This window comes from Muscardinus avellanarius (assembly GCF_963383645.1).
Source record: "Muscardinus avellanarius genome assembly, chromosome: 1".
Taxonomy (NCBI): domain Eukaryota; kingdom Metazoa; phylum Chordata; class Mammalia; order Rodentia; family Gliridae; genus Muscardinus; species Muscardinus avellanarius.
Genome location: NC_137786.1, coordinates 40775410 through 40797434, shown reverse-complemented (window position 1 = coordinate 40797434; position 22025 = coordinate 40775410). Strand labels below are relative to the sequence as shown.

Genomic DNA, 22025 nt, shown 5'->3' with positions numbered 1-22025 from the left:
TAGCTTGAAGTAGAATAATCCCGAGTTCAATCCTCAGTACCATGACCAGTCAATAAAATAATAATAATAATAATAATAATAATAATAATAATAATATTTAGAAATCATGTAAGAAACAGAGAAGCCTTGAAGGACATCACCTCAGATGACTGGTACTTCCCAGGCCAGTAGCTTAAAGGTGATATTTTTCTAGAGGCAACCAGTCAAATAGAAACACATTTATCTAATCAAATGATTATTTTACTCTCATGCTTTATCAGTGGCCACAGAACAAGTTATTTATCATTAAAGCAATAAATAGCTCTAGTTATTCCAATTGTATAATCGTGCGTGGTAGTATAATACCTTTTTACAAAGTTTAATTTACTGTCCTTTCATGACAAAATTAAACAAGACACTCCCACCCCCCCTTTAACATTAAATGTCACCCTTTGGAAGTGACTGGAAGACACTCCTTTTATTTCTAAGAGGACTAAACTAGAGGACAGTTATTTCAACTCCACAGCTGAAGATGAATACATTTTTATTATGTTCCAAATTAAAAATTCTAAAAACTAGAACCAAAAGCAGAAAAACTGCATGCGATTTTATTCTACAAGGCCAGGCATCAAAACAAGACAAACATATTAGGTTGCATTCAAAGTTAAAACCATCAACACTCCATAAGTAAGGCCATAGTTTCCATGACTCTGGACTATAAGAAACAGGCCGATTCTTAGAGTTTTTAAAAAGTATAATCAGCACAGGAAAAGTACCTAGGTTCTAAACAGCACAAAGAAGTTCTAAATGTCTGTATATAGCAATGTTACTAAACAAACAAAACAACCCTCCATATGGACCTATCTGAAGACCCTTAAGCAAAGCAAGAGCTTTTAAATAAGTAGTTCTGTGGGTACAGAAGAGTGAACACTTTATTTTTGAGTCATTAATTAATTCTTCTCAAACTTTACTTCTAAAACAAACCTCAGAAATTTCCTAAACTTTAAAAGAACCAATCTTGACAAAAATCACTTCTGAAATGACTACTCAAATTTTAATTGTCATTACATAATTTAAATATATCACATATATTGCAGATACTCATGAAAGCTATACCAATACAAGTAAATTAGCATTAACTGGATTCAGATAAAGTGTATATCCACTAAAAAAAGAAAGAAAGAAATGATGGTTTTTCTCCCGAGAAAACCAAATTCAATCATGCATTAGTTTTAAGAACTAAACCTCAATCCATATCCTACACAACCACTCCACATCAAATCTGCTAATCCTCTACCCTCCTCAACTCACCCACAAATCTTTATAGCCACGACTACATCATCATCCTAGTGTTAAAGCTAACTGTAACTGTACATAGCACTTTCCATCTTATTATTCTCTTTTTTTCTTTTTTCTTGGTGATACTGGGGTTCCTGGAAGCCCTTCTACCTCCAGGCTACACTCCCAGACCTATTTTATATTTTTTATTTGGAAACAGGGTCTCTCGAACCAGCGCGATCCTCCTGTCTCCACGTCCCAAGCACGGGGATTACAAGCGTGCGCCACCACGTCTGGCTCCATTTTATTATTCTAAGAAAAAAAATGGAGCCGGGCATGGTGGCACATGCCTGTAATCTCAGAACATGAGGAGACCAAGACAGGAAGATGGCAGGCTGGAGGAATGCCTCAGCAATTCAGTCAGACTCTGCAATTTAGTGAGACCCTGTTTCAGAAGAAAACAAAATTTAAAAAGGGCTGGGGGAGTGTAGTTTGTTTGTAGAATGACTCTGGTTTCAATACTCAGTGCCAAGATAGAAAAAAAAAACCCACTGGAGCGATGACTTAGACTATGAAATCTTCTGTCTGAACACCAATATTTAAGAGTAGAAGAAAATATTCAAACCATGTAAGATGAATAAAAATTTTAATATTAAGAAATTCTCACTGGGCGTGGTGGCCCACGCTTGTAATCCCCACGCCTGGGAGGCTGAGACAGGAGGATCGCACAGGTTTGAAGCCAGCCTCAGCTACTTAGTGAGGCTTTCAGCAACTTAGTGAGACCCTGTTTCTAAATAAAAATATAAAAAAGGTCTGGGAGTATAGCCCAGAGGTAGAAAGCCCCTGTGTTCTACCCCCCAGTACACCAAAACAAAAAACAAAAAAAAAGAAAGAAAGAAAAGAAAAGAAAAAAGAAAAAAGAGAAAGGAAGAAATTCTCACTATCTGGGGAATTTCTCCTACATTGAAAAATTCAAAAACTCCAAAAGCAAAGTGTTTTAATGAATCCTCAGACGGATCTGGAGTGTGGCATGGAGGATTATCTAGCAACCACTTCAAAATTCAAGAGTGAGGATTACTAAATATAATAATTATCCTGGAGAAGCCTTTTGCCAGACAAAGACCTGGAAATGTATGAAACCACATCTGAATTAGCAGTACAACTCTGACTTAATATAGTGCTCACTGAAAAGAAACAATTTTAAGAAATTATGCCTGATCAGTATTCAGTTATCAAGTACAAGCAATAGTCCAAAGAATACAAACAGACTGGGTGTGGTGGTGCAGGCCTGTAATCCCAGTATTTGGGAGGCTGAAACTAGAGGATCGTAGGTTCAAAGCCAGCCTTAGCAACTGAGTGAGACCCTTTTTCCAGATAGAAAATAAAAGAGGGTTCAGAGAAGATTACCCCTGGGTTCAATCCCCAGCACCACCACAACAATAAAAATGCAAACACTTAAGAGAAAGCTAACCATGTATTCTAGTTCTTACTGATTTAAATACTTGCCTTAGAGGATTACTTAGTAAATTTAGATCACAGCATGTTTATTTCCTTGTACTTGATCAAATTAAGTCTCCAATTTCACCAACTTATGGAAAAGCCAAACATTTTGGGAACCATGGGCTCCTCTAGGGAAAAAAGGTTTTACGTGCAAACTTATTATCTTCTCTCCCGACTCGAATGACATTATCTACAAAATAATCAATAGTTACATATAACGATTTCCTCAGTAGAGAAGCCTTCTTCTCTCTTCAGAGAATCTTAAAGAGAAAAATTATGAAAATACATGCTCTCTGCAGCACAGACAGGACAATCTTAACTTTTCTTCACCCCTACACCAATGGAAGTTCTTTTTCCAAATGTTCCCGATAGCACTTCCAGCCCTTAGTAGGTACAAAAAGAACAACTATTTTCTTGACCTTGAGCCAGTGAACATGGATGGAGGGGGGAAGAGGTAAATTTCCTAATGTACGTGATGTATATTCACAAACACATCAAGGTCAGTCACTAAGCCAAACATGAGAAGAAGAGGAAGAAGGAATGGGGTGGCAATTGGGTAAGGGCTAACTGCGTGGTGTGTGCATGTATGTCTCAACCATCTTGTACTCCATTAAGATGTGAGACTACAATGCACCAATAAAAAAAATTTTTAAATAGAATAAATAAAAGCCTAAATTTTCTTACCCTAATACCTAAGTTGGACTTTTAGAAATGAATATGTTAAGTTTGATGTGTTTCACTAAGTCTCAATAAGGCAGTGTGCAGAGCATGGGACATAAGCAACAAACTCCTCAAGCCACCTGTTTTGACATGTCAGCCTATGGCTTAGACCAACACACTGTGCTACAGTGGATCACAGACCCTGGGAATCACAAACCTGCTCCTGCGTCTGACAGACTTAGGTCATCAATACATTTGTGGACATGACAAGTGTCTGGTAAGGTTCGTTAAGCCTGTCAAGTACAATTGACAGCACCTACAGAAGCTTACAGGAACCCTGTAAAAGAGCAGCTGTTGTGACAGCACGTTGAGATATTGCTTATTTCAGAAAAAGTTTACTGTGTGCCTGGCTTCAAACTAGTGGCTTCACTTCGGCCTTGCTCTTTGCTGACCAGGAACAGTGCGACTCTGCAGCCTTCTTAGCACCTGGACCAGCTTCAGAATCTCCTCTTCCATTCCTGGACTTGGTTCATTATCCCTTTTTCCCAGGCGTGTTTGTAACTGATTATCTGTTAAGTATTTGAAGTGTATTTGTCTGCATATACTTGCTCAACCTAAACTGTCAGATTTGCTAGTGTGGAGTGTATTGTTTGATGCTCATTCGTAGTTAACTGGCTTTGGCAAAGCAGCCACCCAGTATCTGAACTTAGCTTAACTTTACTTAGAGAAATTTCCTGATAAGTTTCTGTGTACTTTAACCATCAAGTGTTGACTAAACTTCATGACATTTTGGAAAGACACAAATCATGTGTGATATGACTTATTGATCTTAGGACCTGGAGGTCTGCTGCTCCCAACAGCCAGGTTCTGTAAGTCAGGGTGTCTGTCCTTTGGCATGTTAATGAATGTATATCAGCCAAACTGGGTATGGTGGCACACACTTGTAATCCTAGTACTTGGAAGGCTGAGAGAGAAGGATCATGGGTTCGTGGCCAGCCTCAACTACTTTGTGAGGCCTTCTACAAATTAGTGAGACCTTGTTTTAAAATAAAGAATAAATAAAAAAAAAATAGGGCTGGGGGTAAGCTCAAAGGTAGACTGTCCCTGGGTTCCATCCCAGGTACAAAAAAAAAAAAAAGTATCATGGCACAGGCCTGTAAACTCATACTTGGTTGGGAGGCTGAGACCAGAGAATCATAGATTGAGATCAGTTTCAGCTAATTAAGGAGACACTCAGGAACTTAGCAAGACCCTGTTTCAAAATAAAAATAAATAAAAGGACTGGGGGTGAAGCTGAGAGATAAAATATCTGTATGTATGTTCAATCTCCAGTACCTACAAACAAAAAGGAAAAGTATCATCTACAGAAAGACCAGTGAGAGGCCTTAACCACAGCCTAAGACTTTATGTCTTTAGCAACTTGATCCTTCCCAAAAGGAAGGACCTTCCCTAGATGATCCTGGGTTCATTTAGACACTTATTAAAAATAAGTCCCTCCCATCATGTCCCACCCTAGATCTTCTGAATCTGAACCCTTACCTCAATTCAGGAGACATACAATCTGATATTCAGTGCATAGCACACACCTGTTTTTATCATGTTGATAAGATGATATTGTAATGACTGAGTAACCCACAATCGTCCCTATGACTACATGTGGGAGGAGATCTAAGTTGCTGATGATGTCTTGGCATGAAGGTGGCTATATAAATATAACTTTGATCTTACTACCTCTTCACACTGCTCTGCTCAATCTAATTGGGAAACTGAGGCAGCTATGGAAATAAAATTTCTCAGAAAATGTATGTATGAACACTTTGGAAACGGTAAAGTCTTAACCAACTTTTGTACTGTGACGTTTCTGAAGATTCCCATCTGCCAAGATTCATCCTACTAACGTTCTTAACCAAAGGAGGAACCGAGTACTTCTCAGAGTTTCATGTACACTGTCAGTCCTTCAACACACACATATTCAGCACCACCTGCACAGCTCCCTGTTATGGGTGAAGGCACACATCTGCTTGAAGGAAACGGAAGCAATCATAGATCCAGATAGCTATCACCCTCTCCCAACAGGACACCCAAGAGCCAAAGATACCAGTGTCCTCAATTCCTGAACAAAGGGATATGGAAAACTTTTCTTTTCAATATAGTTCAAATGAAGCAAGGCTGTCTGGCTCCCACTCCCCAAAAGAAATTTTTTTCCTGTGAAACTAAAGTGAATTTTATTCTAACCCTCCCCACTCCCAGGCAAACGGGACAAGCTTAAATATATTTACTTGGGTGGTTTTGTTTTGTTTTGCTTTTTTTGTTGTTGGCACTGAAGATTGAACCCATGGCCATTCTATTTCCAAGCTATATCCCCAACCTTCTTTATTTTTTATTTATCAACTGGCTAAGGCTGGTCTCAAACCTATAATCCTCCTGTCTCTGCCTCCCAAGCACTAGAATTATAGGTATACACTGTTACACTCAACTACTTGGTACACTCAACTACTTGGTACATTTTTAACTTACTAGTTAGAAGCTAAGGCTCATCTCAGCTGGAATATTTTTAAAATATCCAGTTTTTTAATCCTTTTCTTGCCCTGAAATATTTCAGAGAACTCCTGGCTTCTCTGGCTTCCTTCTGAGATCTTGTTTCCCTTTTAATTCTTCCAGTGGGTTTCATTTCATTCAGAGTAGTGGTAAAGCAAATGCATCATCAGGATGAAGTACTGATTGTTCTGTGATTGGGTCACTGGCCTTATTCCTGCTCTTCACAGGGCTGTAGGAAGAAAAATCTTATCATCCTATTTCCACCAAGATTCTGCTGCATATGAAATTCTCAGGTGTAATTTCTGGCTTCAAATAAGGGTCACTTATCACAGTAATAAGAGGTGCTAAGACGGTAAGGAATGAAAAAAGGATAGAAGAAAGTCTGGGAGGGAATTTCAATTATAATATTCATAGATGCTCTAGGATTATCAGGAAACAAATGAGGGGACATTTAGGGTTTAGATTAACCTGAACACTTCAAGAACAAAAGTCATGTTGAATTCATGGCCCTGCTGGAGTGACAGATGAGTAAATCAGGAAGTATTTTAATTTTTTGGGGGGGTATTGGTGGGTGGAACCCAGGGGATTCTCTATCTCCAGGCTACACTCCCAGACCTATTTTATACTTTATTTGGAAACAGGGTCTCACTAAGTTGCTGAAAGCCTCACTAAGTAGCTGAGGCTGGCTTCAAACCTGTGCGATCCTCCTGTCTCAGCCTCCCAAGCGCGGGGATTACAAGTGTGCCTCACCATGCCCGGCAGGAAGTATTTTATACCATTTTGTCCACTATGGTTTTCTTACCTAAATCTCCAATTTAGCCATGAAGCACCTATAATGCACCTGTCATGACACCAAAAGTCCTCACAGAATTCATCCAAAATGGAAATTATAGCCAGGCGTAGTTGGCACATGCTTGTAATCCCAGCATTCGGGAGGCTGAGACCAGAGGATTGTGGTTTGCGGACAGCCTCAGCTACTTAGTGAGGCCCTCTGCAACCCAGTAAGACCCGGCAGGGGGTGTAGCTCGGAGGTCAAATGCCCCTGGGTTCCATCCCCAGACCCGCAAGAAAAAAAAAATGTAAATTATATTTTGATCCAGGAGTCACATCATTGCAGGTGCAATGGAATGAGACAACTCTAATACGAGATTTGATGAAATCATAAGGAAAGAAACAGAGATCTTTCCTTCTTGAAGCATAAGCAGTGACCAGAAGGATACGAAGGAGAGGTGGAAGGAGGTGCCACTGGTAAAGCATGGTGGTAGCTTTCATCGTTAGTATAACTGAGTAAATAAACACTGTTCATCAACTTATAAGCCATATGCTGAAGTACGATACTGATGTCAAATAGGAATATGATATAAAAGATAGAGCTTTATCAGTACCAACAGTCTCAAGAAAGTGATAAAAAATAATTCGAAGCCTTATTCAAGAATTAATATCTTCAACTTAATTAACATCTTGATTTTAGTACTGATTTTCTTTTTTTAAATATGTTCAGCCAAGAGAGAAAATATAAAAGAGAAGATTTCCAGGGAATATTTTGGCATTCTATTCCATAATTTTTCATAACCTCAAGAATTTCTTACTCAGAAAAATAAAAACATGTCTTCCAATGCGTCCTTCTTAATGCCCTACTGAAGGACAGCTGTGGCAAGACTGGGTCTCACTTTCATGAAGGAGAAGACCCTGCAGGCAAGAGCTGCATGGAAAGTTACGTCCACCAAGGCTGAGGCACACTTGAGTTTGCAAGTTAGAAATGGCAGACACTACAGTCAATTAAAGGGTCCACAGATTAAGGGAAACGCAGATAAAGAGTGGAAAAGTGGAGAAATCCAGAGAGATGAGAACAACTGAAACAAAAGAGAACTAAGAGAGGATGGTATTGGTGAAGTCAAAGAAAAAATCTTTTCAAAACGAGGATCACAAGCACAGGGCCTTCCAGGGCAACTTACCAAGACCCTGCCTCAAAATAAAAAATAAACTAAAAAGGGAAGAGAGATTAGCTCAGTGTAAAGCAACTACCGAGAATGTTTGAGACCCATATGTGAAGGCCTGAATTCAGACCAACCCCAGTACTGCCAAAAAAGCAGATCATCCCTTGTTAGGGCCCTAATCTTGTACCACCCAGGTGACCAAACTGAACTGCTGCTCCGCCCTAATCCTCTTTGTCTTTGAGGGCAGGATGCCAGAAGTTTTTGTATCTAAGAGGGCTGCCTGAATTACCACCAGATAACCTCTAAAGTCATTGTAATTCTATTTGCCTTGGTTTTCATACTTTCAAATTGAGGGTTATGGCTGATAATTTTGGAAATTTACACTAAAATATGGTACCTTAGGTAAATTAAATTTAATTTACAAAGCAGAACTCAGTTACCCAAATTTAATTGTAGAATAAAACTTTTAGGTTTCACCCACATGAAAAATATATTTTGATATACTCTATTTTCTCTTTGCTATTTCTGCTCAAGGCAATCTAAACAGATATAAAATAAGAAAAGATCAATTAACTCAGAGAAGTAGCTGTATGGCCTGACTCTACTTAATCTCTGGCTGTATTATATATTTGAAATTAATTAGATCCAGTTTTTCTTTTCCTCACAATTTATTCTCCTTTGTTTATTCTCCCTTTAGTAAAGTATGTCTTCTAAGTATTTATATACAGATTTAACTTACGATTTACATAATTTCTAACAAGAGCCTATTATTTCTTTCATATAAATCATATCTTTGTTATTCAAAAGCAAAGCAGTAATTCAACTGAAATATATCAAGATAATGTCCTGGTAGAGGAGGATTTTGAACTCACCCAACTGAAAATTTCTGAAATTTACAAATCCCATAGCAACTCTAAATCACAAAAACATTGCTCAAGTACACTAAAGCTTAAATTTTGCATATTCAAAAACAAATCAAATTGTAGTGCTTCAGAGAATACTAATTCCATATATGCTTAGTTATTTTTAAATCAGAGTAATTTATTATTAAGAAAAAATTTCAGAAATAACCTATTGCTGAACTATAAAAACACAAAAATTAAAAAGAATAAAACAACGGTGATCCATGGAATAAATGACCACATTTGTCTTTTAAAAGAGCCATAAAAGATTTGCCTATACAAAGGTTTGGCTCTTTTATTATCAATAATAATAGTTAATTAATCAGTGCACATTATTAGCACAAATTACAGAACTTACCCATTTGCTTTTATGAAGTGTGTCTAATAAATATTCAATTAACTAAACTGGTCACACTCCCAACAATCATTTACAACCTAGCTCATTCTGTTAGAAGGCCTGAAGGATTAAGCAGGAACCTGAACTCAATTGTTAATTTGTCATTTTCTAAGTGTTGGCAATGCCCCGTCAAGTCACGGTCACGTCTACAGTTCAGTGACAACTCAGTATTACTATCAAGACATCTGTCACAATGTAATATTCTCACTCCGTTTTACTTGGGAGCTGATTACTTCATAGAATAGCCAGGTACCTGTGTTTCTAATTTCTAGAATATCTTCAGCTGTACTCAGCTTTTAGTTAAAACTGAGGCTCCTAAGCCACTCTAGAAAATGCCTCAAGGACATCAATTTTATAGATGAGCAGAGCAGAAAACACACCTTCAAGAAATGTGCTAACTGAGCCGGGCGTGGTGGTGACATACCCTTGTAATCCCAGCATTGGGAGGCTGAGACCTGAGAATTCCTTTTCGCAGACAGCCTCAGCTATACTTAGTGAGGCCCTCAGCAACTTAGTGAAACCCTGTTTCAAATAAAGAATAAAAAAAAAAAAAAACAGGGCAGGGGGTGTAGCTTGGAAGCTGAATGCCCCTGGGTTTCATCCCCAGACTCTCAAAAAAAAAAAAAAAAAAAAAAGAAGAAGAAGAAAAGTACTAACTGCCTCACACCTGTAATCCCAGAGACTTCCAAGGCTAAGACAGAAGGACCACAGAAGTTCAAGGACAGCCTGGACAACTTAGTGAGCCGTAAGTCACAAAATAAAAATTTCAAAGGGTCTGGAGGTAGAGTGCCCTGGTTTCAATCCCCAGTACCACAAAAGAAAAATACAGAGAGAAACACAGAGGGCAAGAATACAGTTAAAAAAATAATAATAATAACAAGAACAAAAAAATATGGTTATAAAACTCCCTAAAGAGATTTTATCACATCTAGGCAAATAAACATTAAAATATTCAAATTTACTATCAATTAAATAAATGCAAATAAGGCAAATTATAGTCTCATCATGGAATTGGCAAGAATTAAAAAGAATTCTAATATTCTGCATGAGCAAAGTCACAAGGGAGTGGACAGGAGTGTAAATTGATGTCAGTTCAGTAAGGGCAATTTCACAACACATGTCACAAGACGCAGAATTTTCACTTCTAGGAATACATTATGAATTAATAGACAAGTGCAAAAAAAAATACAAGAACTCTAGTTCACTGTAGGATACCAAAAACAACAAAATGTCCACAAATAAATATTTTCAACATCAAGTCCGATACATAAAGATAACATAAGCATGGTTACAATTACTAATAACATTGTTAAATGAAAAGTCTAGTTGCAAAACTAGGATAGTTATTTATCTATTAAAAAGTATGAGAAAGGGAGAGAGCAAGTTGTGTGTGTATATGTGTATATACACACATAAATCATGTTGAAAGGCTATGTCTCAAAGTGTCAACACATTTTGGGGGGCACTGAAACCATATGCAATTTTACTTTCTTCTCCATACTCTCCTGCATAGCCAAGACTTTTCAGACTAAGGATGCATAACTCTAGAGTCATAAACAATATAGATATTATACCAGAATCCAAAAAAGCTTAAATTATCCCATAATATTAACCTAAACTCCGAACACGCTCTTCTATAAGTATAGCTATGTTATATCCTGAGAGAGTCCAGCCTTCTAAGGCAATCAGGATCATCGGTGATGCCTGGACAGATTTAATTTTCTAATGACATCAGAACAAGGCTCAGATTCAAAATACAGGCTATGATTCATCCTATGCCTGGGAATACTTTGAACTGTAGTTATAAATGAATGAATGAACGGAGCGAAAAGGCTGAGCCATAATGGCCTTCTCCTGCTCATTCCCGTCTTATTTCAGGTATATGCCATTTAAAAGCAGTAAAAGAGCCAGCACAGTGGTGCGTACTTGTAATTCCAGTACTTGGAAGGCAGAGACAGGAGGATCACAAGTAGTGAGACTCAGCAAACTAGCAAGACCCTGTTTCAAAATAAAAATAAATATAGGACTGGGGGTGTAGTAGCTCAGAGGTAGAATGCTACTAGGTTCAATCCCCAGTACCAAAGTAAGTAATTTTTAAAAATCAGTAGAAGAATTTATAGCTATTTAAGATAAATAATGAAGAACACAGAGAGTATTTAAACTGCTTTCTCCCTAGCACCACACCACAAAGAGTTTGATCATACATACATATATATATATATATACATATACATATATATGTATGTATGTATGTGATACATATGTAAATAAGTATATATTTTCTTTAATAGTACTGGGGACTAAACCCAGGAGTACACTACCACATAGTCACACTCCAACCCTCTCTTTGTTTTTAAACATGGTGTCCCTTACTTACTGTATGCTGGTCTCAAACCTGTAATCCTCCCGGATTCCAGACATGTATCACCTCGCCTGGCTCAGAAGTAAAATATTCCTTTCATTTATTATCAGCTAATAACTTGGCTTAAACATCCATCTATGATATTTTAGTTTGGTAATCACTCTGAGAATTCTGATCTTTAACTTATAGAATGAATCCGAGAGGTTCCCCAACACTAAAAATGTTAAAATTCCCCGCTTTTTTTTTTTTTTTCTGGGCTAGTACTACATCTAGAAAGACAGATAGGAGTAGATACAGGAGGATCATAGATTCAAGGCCCCATGCAGAAACTTACTGAGAGTCTGTTTCAAAATAACAAATTAGCAAAGAGGGCACTGGGGGTGTATCTGAGTGGTAGAATGTCTCTGGGTTCAATGCCTCTGAAAGAAGTTAGGAAGGAAGAAAATCAGTGGGTCTTGCTTTAAAGAATTTAAATCAAATTGGGCACCGGAGCACATCCCTGCAATCCTAGTGCCTGGGAGGTTGAGACAGAAGAATTGCAGGTCTGAGGTCAACCTCAGCAACTTAGTGAGACAATCAACAACTTAGCAAGACCTTGTTTCAAAACTAAGTAAATAAAAAGTGCTGGGAGTTTAGCTCAGGGGAAGATTGTCACTGGGTTTAATGCCTACTTTCCAAAAAAAAAAAAAAAAGGAGAGAATTTTTAAGTCAAGAGATGAATACAAACAAGAAAAACAAGAGTATGATTTGGTCTAATGGATTAGAAAGATTTGGTCTAACGAATTAATTTTTACCTGCCTATAAAAGTAAAAAAAACAATGCCAGGCGTGGTGGTGCACGCTTATAATCCCAGTACTTGAGAGGCTGAGACAGAAGGATTGTGCAGGTTTGAAGCCAGCCTTGGCTATTTAGTGAGGCTCTCAGCAACTTAGTGAGACCCTGTTTCTAAATAAAATATAAAATGGGTCTGGGAATATAGCCTGAAGATAGAAAAATAAAGTATCAAATGGGTCTGGGAGTGTAGCCTGAAGGTAGAAAGCCTCATTCCCCCCTGCAAAAAAAAAAAAAAAGTACGAACAATCATAGAGACAGAGAGAATGTCCCATAGATAGTCTTGACCAAAGATGTCCCGAGACCATTCATTCCTTCCTTCAAAACGTTTGACCAAAACCTTCAACTCAGTTAGTGTGCTGTGTGAAAAAAGAAACTCTAAATACCCTTTAGAAGTTGTCTTTGTCTGTTTTGTGTTTCTGTAACAGAATTCCCAGGACTGGGCAATTTGGCTCCAGTTCTGGTCTAAGAAGAGGGCGCCAGCACCTGGCAAGGCCCTTGTGCTGCGTAGAAGGGGAAAGTGCAGGATGAGGCCACACCTGCAATAAGTAACCTGGGAGGGCTGAAAGTATTAGTCCACTCGTGAGAGGGGAGCCCTAGTGACCCCATCACCCCAACACTGCTATGTTGTGAACTACGTTTCCAACTCAGGAAGCCTGGGGACACGTTCACACCACAGCAGGATTATAAAAGGCAATAGAGAATAGAGAATTTTACTCGTGTGATCACTATACCCAGGTAACTAGGCACCAGGAGCTGGGGTAGCACCCAGAGATATGCTTATCTAATTTCGAGTATCTTGGCCAAGTCTTCTTAAACATCTAAACTGACCCACACGAAGGAAACCCATGCAAGACGGAAACAAATATTTAGTTATAGGTAGCCAGGTGTGGTGGCACACACTTGTAATCCCAGCCCTTGGGAGGCTGAAACAGGAGGATTTCAAGTTCATGGCCAGCCTCAGCTACTTAGTGAAGCCTTCCACAACTTAGTGAGACCCTGTTTCAAATGAATAGATAAAAGATAGGACTGGTCATGTAGAATGTCCTTGGGTTCAATCCCCAGTATACAAAAAATAAAAAATAAAAGTAAAAAAAAAAATGGTATAAGTAAAGTGGTAGAGATTAGGGGGAAAAGAGAGGAAAGATCCGGAGAGGCTAGGTCACAAAAGCACTTCAGAATGACCCAGTGAAGAGCTCAGATTTCACTGCCTGGCAAGGGAGAGCCTCTGTGAAGGGCTGTAAGAGGAGGAAGTATGTGATCAGATTTATACCTAAAGATTACTTTGCTATGGGATGACTGGAATGGAATGAGGCAAAACTGGATGACGAGACCCAGGCTCTTAGAATAATTCAAGGAATAAATGGTGGTGGTTGGAATTCAGGTAGAGGCACCTGCGATGGGAAGTAGGCACCATTCAATAGTAACCATTTGACTAATATAAAGGAGCTAAAATCAGCAATACGATTAATTGTCTTTCAGAAGAGAGGGAGACAAAGGCATCTTGGGCGGCACCAGGTTGCTGGCACAGGTGAACATGGATGAGTAATGGCCTCATTCATTGGCACAAGGAACCTGGAGGAGGGTTAGTTTTACTTTGTTATTGCAGTGAGTTTGAAGATTCTCAAAATGCCTAAGTTGGAATGATCTAGAAATGAGTGAGTATACAAAACCTAGCCTGGATGAAAACCAGGGAACAACGGAGCTAAAAGGAGTCAGGTACTGGGGGAAGAGAATGTCTAAAATGTGACCTAGGCAGTAAGTGAACCTGAGGAAGTCGTTGAAGATTTCCTAAAGATAATGTGGAGTATGTAAGGATGGGGGAACAGGAGGGGGCCTTAAATTATGCTGGCACTTAAGAAAGTGGAACAGTCCTATAAAAGGCAAGCAGCAGTCAAAGCTTGTGAGGCAAAAACCAGTGTCCATCCCGGAGGCCAGGCGAGGGGAACAGTCCCCAGCACAGGGCTCCATCCTGTCCACAGGGACTTCAACCAAGCGCAGAAAAGTGAGAGCTGCTTCAATGGAGACCCGGAGGCAATGCCGGATTGCTGCTGAGCTAGAGAAAAGCTGGGGATGTAAAGAAGGAATATCCGGCCTCTGCTTTGGAGGGGAGAGAGCAGGCGCAAAACACAATGAGAAAACAAGGCGGCCTTTGTGTTTGTTTGTTTGTTTGCTTTGCTTTTTAAAGCCATAAAAGATCCAGTGACAAAAAGGTGCGTAGTAGGGATCAGCCAGGGAATACACATCAGCACAAGTAACGTGTCAGGCACTGAGTCCCCGTACCGGTGGGATGTGCAAACAGAATAAAAGATCAGTAGCTCCTTAGAGTTGTAAGCACTTAGTAGGAGGTAAAAAGTTCCCACCTTCTGAATCCTGATTTGTGTGTAATCGCAGCACTTGGGAGGCTGAGACAGAAGGATCAAAGGCATGAGACCAGCCTCACAAACTTAGGAAGACCCTGTTTGTTTGTTTGTTTGCTTTGTTTTTTAAAGCCATAAAAGAGCCAGTGACAAAATAGGGCTACTGGCATAGCCCAGAGGCAGAGTGACCTTGGTTGGGTTCAAGCTCCAGTAGAAAAGAAAAGCTAAAGAACACCAAGGAGGGAAGTCAAGGAAGCACAGAGAACACAAGTACTATGGACAGAGAGATGAGCCGGAAACCGAATGCTTCTCTCTGTCTCATCTTCATGCAACAATGTATGTAGTATCTGACATAGGAAGGCACAGCAGCCATTGAAGATCACACACTGAGGAACTTTATAGCCAAGCACACTGGCGCACACCTGTACTCATAGCTACTCAGGAGGCTGAGACAGGAAGATCACCAAGTTTGAGGCCAGCTAGAAAAAGGGCACATAGCCAGGTGTAGTGGAGCATGCCTGTCATGCCAGTATGTGGGAGGCTGAGACAGGAGGATGGAAGGTTTGAAGACAGACTCAACAACCTAGCAAGACTCTCAACAACCTGGCAAGAGGCTGGGGTGTAGCTCGTTCAATCCCCAGTACTGCGAGCACGCACACACACACACACACACACCAGAAGCACTACAGTGGATGGCAAGTCACAGCACAGCCCTGAGCTGGTGCTGGGTGGCTGAAGTGGAGAGTTTGACATTACTAGCACAGAGATGGTCAAGGAGCGAAGGAGCCTCTGTATATTAAGGGGTCACCCGAGTGGATACCAAAATCACTCATGTGTTACTGAGTTTGAAACCAGAGCATTCTACCTGAGTTACACACCCAGCCCTATTTTTTTTTTTTTTTGAAGCATGGTCTCACTAAGTTGCTAGGGTTGCCCTTGAACCTGTGATTCTCCTGTCTTAGCCTCCCAAATACTGGGTTTACAGGCATGTACCTTTGTCTTCAGCTCTGACATCAAGTGTGTGTGTGTGTGTGTGTGTGTGTGTGTGTGTGTGTGTGTGTGTTGAAGTAGTGGGTATGGAACCCAGGGGCATTCTACTTCGAGTTACAGCCCCTGTCTGTTTTTATTCTTTATTTTGAAACAGGGTCTCACTGAGTTGCAGAGGGCCTCACTAAGTAGGTGAGGATCTGCAAACTGCGATCCTCTGGTCTCAGCCTCCCAAATGCTGGGATTACAAATGTGCGCCACCACGCCTGGTTTATGCCACGTTTGAATATGATTAGCTTTATAATTTCAAAGGTTGCGTCTAACTATAATAAGGAAAAGAGATTGAAGGGAATATAAAAGTGGATGGGAGTACTGGAGCAATTCAGGAAATGTTGGGGAGTGGTTTAGAGATAGAAGAAATAGATTTAAGGGATATGAGAAAATAAAATGGACAGGATGCCTGGGGTTGGAGGGAAGGAAGTATCAAAGATGACTTGTGGTTTCTGGCCTGCAGAGCTGAATAAACATCATTCATCGAATTAGAAAGATTCAGGAATTCAGTTGTGTACATGCCTTTGAGATATTTAAGAGCTACAAGATGAACAGGAGGAATTTAGAGCTCAGAGTTGAGGCTGAAAGTGGAAATAAACATAAGTAATAAGTAACTAGATGATTATGAAAGCCAGATGCATAAAGGAATCAAATGGTCACTGATGGAGTCTTGTATACTTAATAACCAGGTTGAAAAATGATTCAAGAGGAGTGTCCAGTGATAAGTTGGGTCCCTCCCCTCCCCCACGTGATCTCGCAGCTGGGACAGGAGGCGGAACCCTGGAAGCCAGAAGCGGATTATCGCGAGACCTCGGGTGCCTTGAGACTCCAAACATTGCGAGCAGACTCCAGAGGTCGCAAGACTACAGATGTCGCAAGAGAATCAGAATGCCTATAAAACAACAGTACTTCTGACCCGCCACAGGACTCAGCCGGCTGATCAGGACTATGCGCAACTCTCCAGATAATGTGGGCCCCATACGTCCTTCCCCAACAGCTGGCAGACTCCCCAGAGGGTGCCAGGTCGGGTCCGAATAAAGCAGTGGTCTCTGATAACTCAGTTGTTTTTACCTCCCTCCTAAACTCCCTAACTCTATTTTCAATATTACATCCAGAAAAGGAGGGAAACCAGAGGAAAAGATGCCAGAACCACAGCAGGATGGCTTGCTTGACACACCAGATCATGAGCTGTAGAAGATAAGACTTCCTTCTTTCCTGCCTCTAACCTCTCCAGAGAGATGGTGAAGGAGCTGAGCCTGATGAAGAGGCAGGGAGCAGAGCACCTGTTCCTGTAACTCCAGACAGAACAGTTAAAAGGAATATTCTCAAGCCAGATGCTCAGAGGCTGAAGACTTGAAGACGCTAATCAGACACAGGGAGCACTGGGCACAGAGGCTACTCCCCAACCCGCAGTTAGAGGGTTTTATTGACAGAGTTGAATACCTGGGAAATAAAAAGGAAGTTCAGACCTGTTTAAAACTAATTGAGCCGGGTGTGCTGGTGCACACTTGTAATCCTAACATTCGGGAGGCTGAGACAGGAAGATCATGGTTCACGACAGCCTCAGCTACTTAGTGAGGCCCTTAGGAACTCAGTGAGACCCTGTTTCAAAATAAAGAATAAAAAGAAAAATAAGACTGTGGGTGTAGCTCAGAGGTAGAATGCTCCTGGGTTCCACCCCTAATACCGAAAAAAAAAAAAAAAAACTAATTTCACTTGATCTCCCTATTTTACATGAAGATTTTTGTCAGAAATAATGATGAAGCAGGGGAAACAATGGCCTGGATGTAAAAGCTACCGAATTAGAACCCTTTTTGACAAAGTCATCTGAAAGTGAGAAGTTTTTATTTCTCAGTCAAGTAGACGTCTCACAGAAGAGCAACAAGGAATTGAGAGACATAAATGGCCTCGGAGAGAAGGCAGGCAAAGCCACTGAGTAACAGTCAGTCCCTTAAAAATGAGGGCCGGGGAGCACACCCAGGGCCCAGACAGTTGAAGAGGTTAATGCTGGTGAGGATCAAAAGCAAGAGTCAAATGGATTAAACAAAGACATTCTAGACAGTACACGTCATGGCACGTCTGTCCCTACTGTAAGTGAAGAGGAGGAGCTAAAGTTAGAGGAAGCATAACTGGACCAATCTTTTTAAGTTGTAGAAAAATAACTTTATGCTTCAGCCAGAAATGTTTCTATAATTAGCTCACCAGCTCACCATGAAGAGACAATATATCTATTACTCATATTCTGGCAAGTGTGAAATTACTATGCTTCCTGAGAAAATCCTTAGGTTAGTAAAGCTTTTGCAGATTGTTTATTATTTATTTATTTACTTACTTATTTTTGCTGTACCAGGGATGGAACCCAGGGGCATTCCACCTCTGAGCTACACCACCAGCCCTATTTTTTATTCTTTTACTTTTGAAACAGGGTCTCAGTGAGTTGCAAAGAACCTCACTAAGTAGCTGAGACTGTCTGCGAACTGCAATCCTCCTGTCTCAGCATCCCAAATTCTGGATTACAAGTGTGTGCCACCGTGCCCAGCTGCAGATTGTTTAAAATCTAGTATTTATTGGTATTTATAATTATGTTGGTCATAGCTAAGTCTATTTTTGTTTGTGTGTAGTACTGGAGGTGGAACCCAGGGACATTGTACATCAGAGCAACACCCCAGCCTCATTATCTAATTTAGTGATGAGTGCCTCATCACTAAATTAGATAATGTTTTAAGATGTAAATATGTACTAAATAGTGATGATTATTTGTATTTTTAATTTCTAGCCCAGTGCCTTATACATGATAAGCAAGTGCTCTATCATTGAGCCATACCTACAGTCTTTTAATGTCTACTTTTTAAAAGAAATTTAAAAAGGTACTTTGCAAAAAAACAATAATAATCATATAATTTAAGTAAACTGTAGCATTGTCCAAAATAGAATATTTACACATCACTACTCACCCTACACATATTGGAACAGACTAGCTCCTTAAGTCATCTGTCTCAAGAAAAGGTTCTTTTTGTGCACAGTCTACTCACCAAGGATCTTTGAGGTTCTTACACAAATACTAACAGTGGTTTTGGAAGTCCACTCTGTGCACACTCAAACCAAGAAGTGTATATTGTGTTGGGGATGTTCAGTTAGCATGAACTACTCTCACTTAGCACAGTACATTTATTTGCTTAAAATAAGTATGAAACAGAAATGGAAAAATCCTCACTCCGGTGGACTCTGGCTGCCATGCCAGTATCTATTTCTTAGAAATGTTTTCTTAGCAATGTTCCTGCTGCTCATTCCTGTATCTTCCTCAAGACAGCTAATTTTGGAATAGCTCATTTTATCCCTGACTCCTGACTCTAGGGATGGGACATGGAATTTAAGACTAACATAATGAGCCTCTGAGAGCAACTCCACTGTCTGGACATGGGAAAGGAAGAACCAGGAGAGCTGAACACAGCTGTGCAGCAGCCCCCTGGGAAGCAACACTGGCCTGCATACAGGCCGGGTGACTTAGGAAAAGAATCCAACCAAGTCCTTGAAGACATCATTAAGTCCTGAGCTAATCAACCCAGAAAGCCAATTTACCACTGAATCTAAACAAGAAAATCCCTTTTATTTAAGCCAGCTTGAGTTGGATATTCAGTCATTAGCAATTGAAAGCCCCCCCCCCCCCTTTTGGTACTGGAGATTGAACTCAAAGGGATTCTATCTCTGAGCTATACTCCCAGACCTTTTAAATTTTTTCAAAGTTTGAAACAGAGTGAAACAGAGTCTCACTAAGTTGCTGAGGCTGTTCTTGAACCGGTGATCCTCCAGTCTCAGTTTTCCAAGTACTGGGATTACAGGCCTGCGCCACCATGCAGTTGAAGGCCTCTGGCAAGCCAAAGGTCGTGACACCAGCACTTGTGTGGATCTCATGGGCAGAGACAGTGATCTGCCATTCTAGACATCCTGCTTAGTTACCCTGTTCTCTACCCAACTACAAATACCATGTTAAAACTAAATGCAAAGAGAAGGATCCTGAGTATCATGAAGTTGGCATTTCTGAGAAAGGAGTTCATAGCTAAGTAGTCTACAGCATCTGTTCTGTACTTGGGACAGCTGAAGCAACAGAGACAGTAAATGACTTGAGCCATCTTCACAATACAGAACTGTAGAGCAGAACCAAAAGTGCCCATCTCCTGACAGGCACACCACTGGCCAGGACACTGTCAACATGCCTATCCCACACCCCAATTCAGCAAAGGCCCAGGAGGCAGGAATACAAGCTACACTATCAACTTCCAAAGTGCCTGACTTGCAAAAGACTATATATATATATATTTTTTTTTTCTTTTTTTTTGCAGTTCTCGAGATTGAACCCAGGGCCATTCTACCTCCTACCATCACCACACCAGGCTCCCAATAGCCATCTTAATGAAAAGCATTTTTTAAAAGTTCATGCTCTAAGCCAGACATAGTGGCACAAGTCAGTAATCCCAGTACTTGGGATACTGAGACAAGGAGGATCTCGGGTTCAAAGTCAGCCTCAGTGACTTGGTGAAACTCAGCAACCTAAGGAGACCCTGTTTCATAATAAAAAAACAAATAGGACTGGGAGTGTAGCACAAAGGTAGAATGCCCCTTTTTTGGTGGTACTGAGGTGCTACTAAAATTAAAAATAAAAAAAAACTTCACACTATAAATCCACAAATGAAGTCTTAGAAACTGCTCCAGACTCTGGCTCCCTAATAACATTAGTTTACCCTTACATTTTCTGACAATCTACGTGATTTATGCAGAAGTTGGATGCTGGTACTGTTGAGACTAGATTTAGGCATGTTATCATTTTTATGACATTACTTAAGTTGAAGAGAAAGAGAATATATGAATATATAAATCCTTAGTTGTCACTTAACATTATTCTCAATCCAGTATTTCCAGCCCATAATTTTCATATAAATTCAGCATTCTTACATTTTTACAGATTTTTTTTAATTTTATTTTATTGGCGCACTGTATTCATACATCATAGTGGGATACAAACTTTTGTAGACATACATGCACACATCGCCCAGTCAGCCCTCACCCGATCCCCACCCCATTCTCTCCCCATCCCTCCTTCCCATGCTTGGCTTAGTGGTTGACATCTAGTATTATAGCAATTTATCCAAAATTAAAAATGATAATCTCACATAACAGTTTCATTTGTCTGATACCAAGCGTTTGTTGATTTAAAGATAGCATTTCAATATTTCTTTTTGCTTTCTTTCTTACTAGAGCATATTTTTTTCTGTTTTTTTAGGTGAAACTATCATATATTTATATATTTATTTTTCAGAAAAAAACTCTATCCTAATATGGAATATGAATTCTAGATACCCAAAACGATCTTGAAAAAGAACAAAGCTAGCAGATATATATTTTCTGATTTCAAACCATATAAAGCTACAATAATTGAAACAGTGTAGTACTGTTCTAAAGGCAGATATATAGACCATTGGAGTTAAATACAAGCCTAGAGCTAAATTCTTCCCTATATTGTCAACTTATTTTTGACAAGGTTTCCACGAACATTTGGTGGTGGAAATAATAATTTTTTAACTAAATATTGTTGAAAAATAATAATTACATGGAAAAGAATAAAATTGGACCTTTACCTAATCCCATATACAAGTATTAACTCAAAATAGATAAAAGACCTAAATATAAATCTTAAGACTATAAACTTTTAGGAGAAAATCTGGGTCATAAAACCTCACAACATTGAAATTGGCAGTGATTTCTTGGATATGATTTCAATGGCACAGGCAACAGAAGAATATACAAACTCCCTAAAAAATAAAAGAAAATATTGTATATCCAAAGACAATGTAAACAGAGTTAAAAGTTACTAATAGAATTGGATAAAATATTTCCAAATGCTATATCTGAAGGTATATTAATATTCCAACTAGAAATCCTAAAAATTAACAACAATAAAGGCAAACAATACAACTTAGAGATAGGTAAAAGACTAACATAAATAATGAATCTCCACAGATAACCAATCTTAGTTGTCTGTTGGATGGAAACTCTTGTTTCTCTGGTTCTGGTGAGTGTTACCTATTTCTTCTTTGTAGTTAATCTCTTTGAGTATTTTCTCTAGCGCTGGTTTTGAAGACATAAATTCCTTCAGTTTCTGTTTGTCATGGAAGCTTCTTATTTCTCCATCTAATTTGATAGAAAGTTTTGCTGGATAGGAAATTTTTGGCTGGAAGTTGTTTTCTT

The 22025-nt window shown here is 39.5% G+C and overlaps 1 protein-coding gene and 1 pseudogene across 5 annotated transcripts in view; one reads left to right on the top strand and one right to left on the bottom strand.

Annotated features, from left to right (window-relative positions):
• Nucleotides 1-22025, bottom strand: part of PARP8 (poly(ADP-ribose) polymerase family member 8) — a gene marked incomplete at both ends in the record, with an annotated part of 200498 nt that overhangs the window by 145073 nt on the left and 33400 nt on the right. The gene's annotated exons all lie outside the window — the stretch shown is intronic.
• LOC308270465 (TIMELESS-interacting protein-like) lies at nt 14039-17911 on the top strand (annotated as a pseudogene). Its single transcript has 4 exons — nt 14039-14103; nt 14573-14638; nt 16898-17274; nt 17490-17911. The product of its transcript is annotated as a TIMELESS-interacting protein-like (transcript).